Here is a 9,485-nt window from a genome sequence, read left to right as displayed (position 1 = left end):
AGACAGTTTTGATGACTGAAACTTTATAATATAATTTTAGATCTGGTAAGGTTAAGTCACCTTCTTTTGCACTTTTTTTTCATGAAATCCCTAGGTATTCTTGACTTTTGTTTCTCCATAGAAATGTGGTTACAATTTTGTCTAGCTCATTAAGCTAATTTATTTTAAAAGTTGATGGGTGAGGAAGCCAATAAATAGATTAATTTAGGTATAATTATCATTTTTATGATATTAGCTCAGCCTATCCATGGGCCATTGATACTTGCCCAGTTCTTAAATCTGATTTTATCTGTGTGATGAGTGTTTTAAAGTTGTTTTCATAGAGTTTCTGGATATTCCTTGGCAGGTAGATTCCCAAATATTTTATATTGTCTAAAGTTACTTTAAATGGAATTTCTCTTTCTAACTCTTGGTGTGGTTAATATACCTATATACATATATATCATATCTATCTATCTATCTATCTATATAATTGCTGTGGATTTATGAGAATGTATTTTATTTTCTGCAAATTTGATAAAGTGGCTAATTCTTTTTAGTAGCTTTTTAGATTTTATTTTAGTATTCTCTAAGTATACCATCAAAGAGAAAGTTTTTTCTTCCTTCCCAATTATAATTCTTTTAATCTATTTTTCTTATTGCTGAAGCTAATAATTCTAATAAAATATTGAATACTAGTATTGATAAGGGCATCCTTATTTCACCCCAAACTTATTGTGAATGCCTTAAGCAAATCCACGTTGCATATAATGCCTGTTGATGGTTTCAGATAGAAACTGCTAATGATTTGAATAAATTTATTTATTTATTCATATACTCCCTATTGTTTTTAGTCGGAATGGGTATTGTATTTTGTCAAAGATATTCTTAGAAGCTATTGGGATAATCATATGATTTCTGTTAGGTTTGTTATTGATATAGTCAATTATCCAACAGTTTTCCTAATATTGAACTAACCTTGCATTCTGTAAATGCTGTTTGGTCATAGTGTATTATCATAGTTATTACTTGTAGCAATCACTTTGTTAAGATTTTCTTTAATATTTTTGCATCCATTTAGTAGGGAAATTGGGCTATAATTTTCTTTCCTTGTTTTGACTCTTCCTGGTTTAGGTATCAGTACCATAATGTTGTCATAGAAGGAGTAAGGAGTAAGGCAGAGTTCCATCTTCACCTATTTTTGCAAAGAGTTTATATAGAATTGGAATCAATTGTTCCTTAAATCCTTAATAGAATTCATCTGTGACTCCATATGGGGCTAGAGATTATTTTAGGGAGTTCTATGATAGCTTGTTGAGTTTCTGAGATACAGTTATTTAGCTATTTAATTTTATCTTCACTTAACCTGGATAACTTATATTTTCATAAATATTCATTCATTTCACTTAGATTATGAAATTTAGTGGCAAAGAGTTGGGCAAAATAATTCCAAATTATTACTTTAATTTCCTCCTCATTGGTGGTGAGTTCACTTTTTTCATTTATGATACTGGTAATTTGGTTTTCTTCTTTCTTTTTTTTAATTCAAATTAAGCAAAGGTTTGTCAATTTTATTGTTTTTTTCATAAAACTGATTCTTGGTTTTATTAATTAATTCAATAGTTATCTTGCTTTCGATTTTACTAATTTCTGCTTTACTTTTTGGAATTTCTAATTTGATATTTAATTTTGAGTTTTTGATGCATTCTTTCTCTAATTATTTTGTTGCATGCTTAGTTCATTGATTTCCTCTTTCTCTATTTTGTTCATGTTAAGCAGTTAAAGATATAGTACATCTGGTAATAACTTTCTTGGCTGTATTCAATAAGTTTTGGTACGTTGTTTAATTATTGTCATTATCAAGGATGAAATCATCAATTCTATTTATAATTGGTTGTTTGATTCATTAATTCTTCAAAATGAGGTAATTTAATTTACAATTGGCCCATGGCCCATTATTGAATATGATTTTATTGCAATATGATCTGAGAAGGAAGTATTCAGATTTCTACCTTCCTGAATTTGATTATCAGGTTTTCTGTCCTGGTACATTGTCACTTTTTGTGTAAGTTCTGTGTACTTCAGAAGAAAAAAAAAGATATTCCTTTTTTTCCCCATTCAATTTCCACCAAAGTTCTTTTGTGTCTAGGTTTTTCTAACATTTTATTTATCTCCTTAAGTTCCTTCTGGCTTATTTTATGAGTTGATTTATCTAAATCTGAGAAAGGGAACACTGATATCTCCCACCAGTAGCATTTTGATGTTTAGCTCATTCAACTTCTCCTCTTAAAATTTGGATCTATACCACTTGATGTATACATACATAGTATTGAAATTGATTCATTGTCTTTGATACCTTTTAAGAGGGTGCAATGTCCTTTTAATGAAATCTATTTTAGCAGGAAATTTGTCTGAGATAAGGATCACTACCCCTCCCTTTTTCACTCCAGATGCAGATGAATCAAAATGTATTCTGCTCAGTGTTTTACTGTTACTCTATAGGTATCTCTTTGCTTCAAATGAATTTCTTGTAAGCAGCATATTGTAGGATTTTAGTTTTTATTGCACTCTGCTATTCACTTAAGTTTTATGGGAGAGTTCATCCCATTCACACTCAAAGTTATAATTACTTTTAATTGCCCTCCATATTATCTTCCCTCTGTTTCTATTTTTCCCCTTTTTTAACTTTATCCATATTCTCCAGTATTATACTTGTGAATAGTTCTGAATTTGTGTTTGCTACTTTATATCCACTCCCTCCCCTATCTGTCCCATTTCCTTATGCCCCTTCTTCCTTCCCTTCTTTCTGTTAGTTTTCATTTTCCTCCCCCTCCCACTTTCCACTTTTAACATTTGAAAGGTTAATACATTTCTTAACTTAATTGGGTGTGTGTATGTTAATCATTCTCTGAGCCAAATCTGATGAGAGAAAGATTCAGACAGTTTTCACCTTCTCCCTTCTTCCACGCTATTGCAATAGGTCCATTGTACTTTATTTAATGTGATTTACCCCTATCCAATCTCCTTCATCTACTAGTCTCTTTACCATCACCCCTTTTTATGGAGATGTTGTTTTTAAATCATTCTAAGTCACAGACAAGTCATGAGTGTCTATTACCTCCCACTAAGTTTATTCTCTCTAATAGTGTTACAGTTCTCTAGAGTTATGAGAATCTTTCTTCCAGGTGGGTACATAGCTAGTTTCATTTTATTGCATAGCAATTTTTGTTCATTTGCCTTTTTTCCATTTCATGTTTCTTTTGAGTCTCCTGTTTGAAGTCTAAGTTTTCTATTTCGCTCTGGTCTTTCCATTAGTAAATGTGGGAAGTCTCTTATTTCATTAAATGCCCATCTTTTCTCCTGTAAGTTAAAGCTCAATTTTTCAGGATAGTGAATTTTTGGCTACATTCTAAGCTTCCTTGCTCTTTAGACTATCGTATTTGAGGCCCTTTGATCCCTTAATGTTGATACAGCCTTACTGTAGTTCTTTCATTTTTGGCTGTGTGCAGGATTTTCTATTTTATCTGCTAGTCCCAAATTTGGGCACAATATTCATTGGTGCTTTTGTTTTGGGATCCCTTTCAGGAGGGGATCAATATATTCTTTCAATAATTCTTTTTCCCTCTGGTTCCATGACATCATGGCAATTTTCCATCAAAAGTTCTCAAAATATTATGACCAGGTTTTTTTTTATCCTCAGTTACTTCATGAAGCCCATTGATTCTTAAGCTGTCTCTCCTGGATCTATTCTCTAGGTCAGCAGTTTTGCCAATGACGTATTTTACATTTTCTTCTATTTTTTGACTTTTTTTGGTTTTGTTTAACAGATTCTTGCTATCTCATGAAGTCATTAGCTTCCACAAATTCCATTCTTTTTTAGAGAAAAATTTTCTTCATTTACATTTTGAAACTTCTTTTCCAGGTGGTTAATTTTGCTTTTGAAGGAGTTTTCTATTTCCAATTATGGTTTGAGAGAATTATTCTTTTGTTGTTAGATATTAATTTTCTCTTGGGTTTCTTTCCCTATTTTTCCAATTAGTTTTCATACTACTTCCTGATCTCTTCTAAGATGTCTTTCTGGGCTGGAGACAAATTCATATTCTCCTCAGAATTTCTAGCTCTCATTATAAAAAAGGGTAAGAACATAAATTGTACAAAAATATTCATGGTAGCCCTGTTTGTAGTGGCAAAGAATTGGAAATTGAGTGAATGTCCATCAATTGGGGAATGGCTTAATGAACTGTAGCATATGTATGTCATGGAACACTATTGTTCTATTAGAAACCAGGAGGGATGGGAACTCAGGGAAGCCTTGAAGGATTTGCATGAACTAATGCTGAGTGAGATGAGGATAACCAGAAGAACATTGTGCACCCTAAGAGCAACATGTGGGAGATGATCAACCTTAATGACCTGCTCATTCCATCAGTGCAACAATCAGGGACAATTTTGCATTATCTGTGATGTAGAATACTGTCTCCATCCATAGAAAGAATTGTAGAGTTAGAGCAAAGTCCAAAGAATATTACTTTTAATTAAAAAAAACAAACAAACCTTATTTTATTATGTAATTTTGCTATCTCTTGTACTTTACCTTTTTTTCATTAAGGATATATACTATAGAAAGAATGTAAAACTGAAGGGAGATTAGGAGAAAATTGTAAAATTGAAAATGAATAAATAAAATTTAAAAAACCACAGATGTAAAATAATAATAACAATAATATTAATAATCATCAGCATCATTATCAACATGTAAGAAATAAAAAAAGTTCTAGCTCTCTCTGAGTTACAGTCTTTGATGTCATGATTATTTTCAATGGGTCCCCCTTTCTGCTGATCTTTCTTCATTTTCCTAGGATCTTGTGTTGGGGAGGGGCTGTTTCACAGACATATTTCATTTTTGAAAACCCTATTGGGTTTGGTAAGTCCAACTGGACCAGACACTAGGGGATGGTAGAGGCTTTCTCTGGAATGTCTGTAACTTTGATTTGTTGCCTATTCCCTTGGTCTGTGGGTGGAGGAAGTGTAGCAGGGTCTGAATTATCCTTGAACAATGGAGGCTGGGCCCTCAGTTAATCTTAGTTAATTAGTTAATAGTTAATCTTATTATTCACTCAATATTGAGAAAGATCTGCTGCCCACAACTGAACCTTGGCAGGAGGGAAGGTTGTTACTGTGTTTATTCTGGGAAGAGACTCTTTCTCTCACAGGGCTGTGGTGGCACTCATTTGGAAACACAGGGAATCCACAGAAAATATGGTGTCCATGACCCTGCTCTTCCAGGTTGGCGGAGTCGACCTAATGGGAAAATGAGTAAGCAGAAAATAAAGGAACTTGACCACACACAATTATTTTGGTACCATGGAGGACCAAAATAATGAATCTGAAGATGAGAAAGTCCAAACTTCTGCCTCTATAGACTCTAAGAAATACAGTAGTTGGGCTCAGGCTATGACAATGCACAAAAAAGATTTTGAAAATCAAGTACAGGAGACAGAAGAAAAATTGGGAAAAGAAATGAAAGAAAGTTACAGGAAAAGCATGGAAATGCAGTCAGCAGCTTGCTCAAGCAGATTCAAAAAATGCTGAAGAAAATAACATGCTAAAATCCAGTTTACATCAAAAAAGTTATTGAGGAGAAGAATGGTTTAAAGAGAGGAATTGTCTAGATGGAAAGGAAGATAAGAAAGCTCTCTGCAGAAAATAAATCCCTCAGATGTAGAATGGAGCTAAAGGAAACTGATGACATTTCAAGAAGTTAGGACACAATATTTCAACACCAAAAAATGAAAAATTAGAAGAAAATGTGTAATATATAATTGAAAAAACAAATGATCTGGAAAAATAGATTCAGAGAAGATAATTTAAAAATTATTGGGATACCTGAAATCCATGATCTGGAAAAGAGCCTTGACTTCCTTTTAAAAAAATTCCTACAGGAAAATTGCCCTAATATCTTAGAAGCAGAAGGGAAAATAGAAATTGAGAGAATCCATTGATCTCCCCCCAGAAAGAGATCCCAAAAGATCAACACCCAGGAATATTATAGTCAAGTTCCAGAACTGCCAAGTCAAAGAGAAAATATTGCAATCAACAAGGAGGACACAATTCAAATATTGTGGAGCTGCAGTCAGGATCACACAGGACATAGCAGCAACTACATTAAGGACTCGTAGGGCTTGGAATATAATATTTCAGAAGGCAAGAGAGCTTGGAATACAACTGAGAATCAACTACCCAGCAAAACTGAACTTCCTCTTTCAGGAGAAAAGATGGACTTTCAATGAAACAAGGGAATTTCAAGTGTTTCTGTTGAAACAACCAGAGCTGTCCTTCAAGTACAGGACTCAGGTGAAGCATAGAGATTGGAAGAGAAGGGTATTTTCTGAGGGACTTAATAATGATGAACTACACGTATTCCTGTATAGAAAATTGATACTGATAATACTCATATGAACCTTCTCATTTAATAAAGCAGGTAGAAGGAGATTTTATAGATGAAGCACAGGAAATAGCTGAATTTGAAGATATAATAATTTGTAAAAATGGAGTCAATGGCTAAAAGGGAAATGTACTGGGAATAAGAGAAAGGAGAGGCATTATATGCTAAGATATTTAATTTTAAATATTTTTTTTGCAATGAGCTTTTGAAGGGGGGAGGTGAGGGGGATTGATGGAACCTTCACTATCATCAGAAATGGCTCAGAGAGGCACACTCAATATAGAGAAAAAAGGAGAGAAGGGAGACAGGGGGAATGGGGGGATGTGGTTGATAGAAGAGAGTGTAGATCATAGGAGAGAATAGTCAGATATAACATTTTTTTTTTACTTTTTGCAAGGTGTTGCTATTGGGTGGTTTGTCCCATAAAATGGGACTGGGTGGTTGCTTGGTCTCTGGCATGGTTTGTGGGCTTGGAGTGTCTTAGCCCCAGGGTCAGTGCTCTGTCCACTGCACCACTCAGCTACCTTACAACACATTTTATATGACAGATAGAGTGAAAGGAGAGAGAGAGAGAGAGAGAGAGAGAGAGAGAGAGAGAGAGAGAGAGAGAGAGAGAATATAATAAATGGTAGTGGGGAGGAATGAATGAAGGAAATTAAAATCAGAAACAGCAGCTGTGGAAAAATATGGAAGTAATTTCTGTGATTGACTTATGATAAAGAATGTGATTCACCTGAGGGAGAACTGAAGTTCTATATTTTTTGGGGAGGGGGTAATATGTTTACTCTTAAATAAAAATATTTTAGTAGTGTATAAATAAAATAATAAAGAAAAAATTAAAAAGATTAAAAAATAAAAAAAAGCAGAATTGTCCAGAAGAAAAGGTGATAGGAAAATTCTCTGAGGGAAAAAAAATCCTTCAGATGTAGAATGGAGCTAAAGGAATATGATGACTGAAAGAAATGAGGACACAATAGTTCAACAACAAAAGAATGAAAATTTAGAAGAAAATGTGAAATATATCATTGAATAAAGCAACTGATCTGGAAAACAGATTCAGGAAAGATAATTTAAAAATTATTGGGATACCTGAAAGTCAAGATCAGGAAAAGACCCTTGGTCTCATTTTTAAAGAATTAGTACAGGAAAATTGCCCTGATATCCTAGAAGCTGAGGGAAAAAGATAAATTGAAAGAATCCACTGATTTCCCCTAGAAAGAGATAAAAAAAACCAACCCGCAGGAATATTATAGCCAAGTTCCAGAACTCCCAAATCAAAGAGAAAATATTACAAGCATCCAGAAGGACACAATTCAAATATGGATCCTCAGTCAGGATCACACAGGATTTAGCAGCAACTCTAATAATGGCTTGGTAGGACTTGGAATATAATATTCCAGAATGGAACTGAGAATCAGATACCTAGCAAAACTGAACATCTTCTTTCAGGGGAAAATGTGGACTTTCAATGAAACAGGGGAATTTCAAATGTTTCTGTTGAAATGACCAGAGCTGAAAAGAAAGTTGCACCTTCAAGTACAAGACTCAGTTAAAGCATAGAGATTGAAAGAGAAGGGTAAATTATGAGGGAACTTAATGATGATGAACTGCATGTATTCCTGCATGGAAAAATGATACTGATAATACTCATATGAGCCTTCTCATTTAATAGAGCAGGTAGAAGGTCCTTTTATAGATGGAGCACAGGAGAGAGCTGAATTTGAGATATAATATATTGTAAAAATGGTATCTGGCTAAAAGTGAAATGTACCGGGAGTAAGAGAAAGGAGGGGTGGAATAGGCTAAGACATTTCATATAAAGGATACTTTTTTTTTTCAATGGGATTTTGCAATGGTATGGAAGGGGGAAGGTGAGGGGGCATGAGGGAACCTTCACTTTCATCAGAAATGGCTGAGAGGAAAAATCATACACACTCAAAAAAGTATAGAGATAAAAGGAGAGAAGGGGACAGGGGGAAATGGGGGTATGTGGGTGATAGAGGAAAGGGTAGATCATAGGTGAGAATAGTCAGATGTAAAGAATTTTCTTTTTTACTTTTTTCAAGGTGCTGGGATTTGGGGGGGCAGTCCAGGAAAACAGAACTGAGTGGTTGCTGTGTCTCTGGTGTGGTATATAGGCTTGGGGCCTCTTAGCCCCAGGTCCAGTACTCTGTCTTCTGCACCACTCAGCCACCCTACAGCACATTTCAGAAGAGGGACAGAGTGAAAGGAGAGAGAAAATATAATAGAAGGTAGTGGGGAGGAATGGATAGGGGAATTACAATCAGCAACAACAACTGGGGAAAATTATGGAAGACACTTCTGTAATGGACTTATGATAAAAGAATATGATCCACCAGAGACAGAGCTGATGGTATCAGTCAGTTTTCACTAGGATAATACAATATGACCAAGTAGGATTTATCACAGGAATGCAGGGTTGATTCATTATAAGGAAAATTGTTATTACAATTGACTACATCAATGACAAACCTAACAGAAACCATAGGATTATGTCAATAGATGCTGAAAAGTCTAACAAAATACAGCACCCATTTCTGCTAAAAACACTAGGGAACATAGGAACAAATGGATCTTTCCTTTGAATGATAAGCAGTATATATATCTGAAACCATCAGCAAGCATTATATGCAATGGGGATAAGCTAGAGGGATTTCCACTATGATCAGGGGTGGAATAAGGATGTCCATTATCACGACTACTCTTCAATATTTTATTAGAAATATTAGCTTCAAGGGGCGGCTAGTTGGAGCAGTGGATAAAGCACCGGCCCTGGAGTCCGGAGTACCTGGGTTCAAATCTGGTCTCAGACACTTAATAATTACCTAGCTGTGCGGCCTTGGGCAAGCCACTTAATCCCATTTGCCTTGCAAAAATAAAAATTACAAAAAAGAATTATTAGCTTCAGGAACAAGAGAAGAAAAATAAATTGAATGAATTAGAATTGGGAAGGAAGAAACAAAACTCTCACTCTTTGCAATTGACAAGATGGTATACCTAAAAAATCCTAAAAAGTTCTCTAAAATAACCTAGAAACAAT

This window comes from Macrotis lagotis, chromosome 1 (genome assembly GCF_037893015.1).
Source record: "Macrotis lagotis isolate mMagLag1 chromosome 1, bilby.v1.9.chrom.fasta, whole genome shotgun sequence".
Lineage (NCBI taxonomy): Eukaryota > Metazoa > Chordata > Mammalia > Peramelemorphia > Peramelidae > Macrotis > Macrotis lagotis.
The sequence above is the reverse complement of the archived record's forward strand: the minus strand, read 5'-3'. Positions refer to the sequence as shown.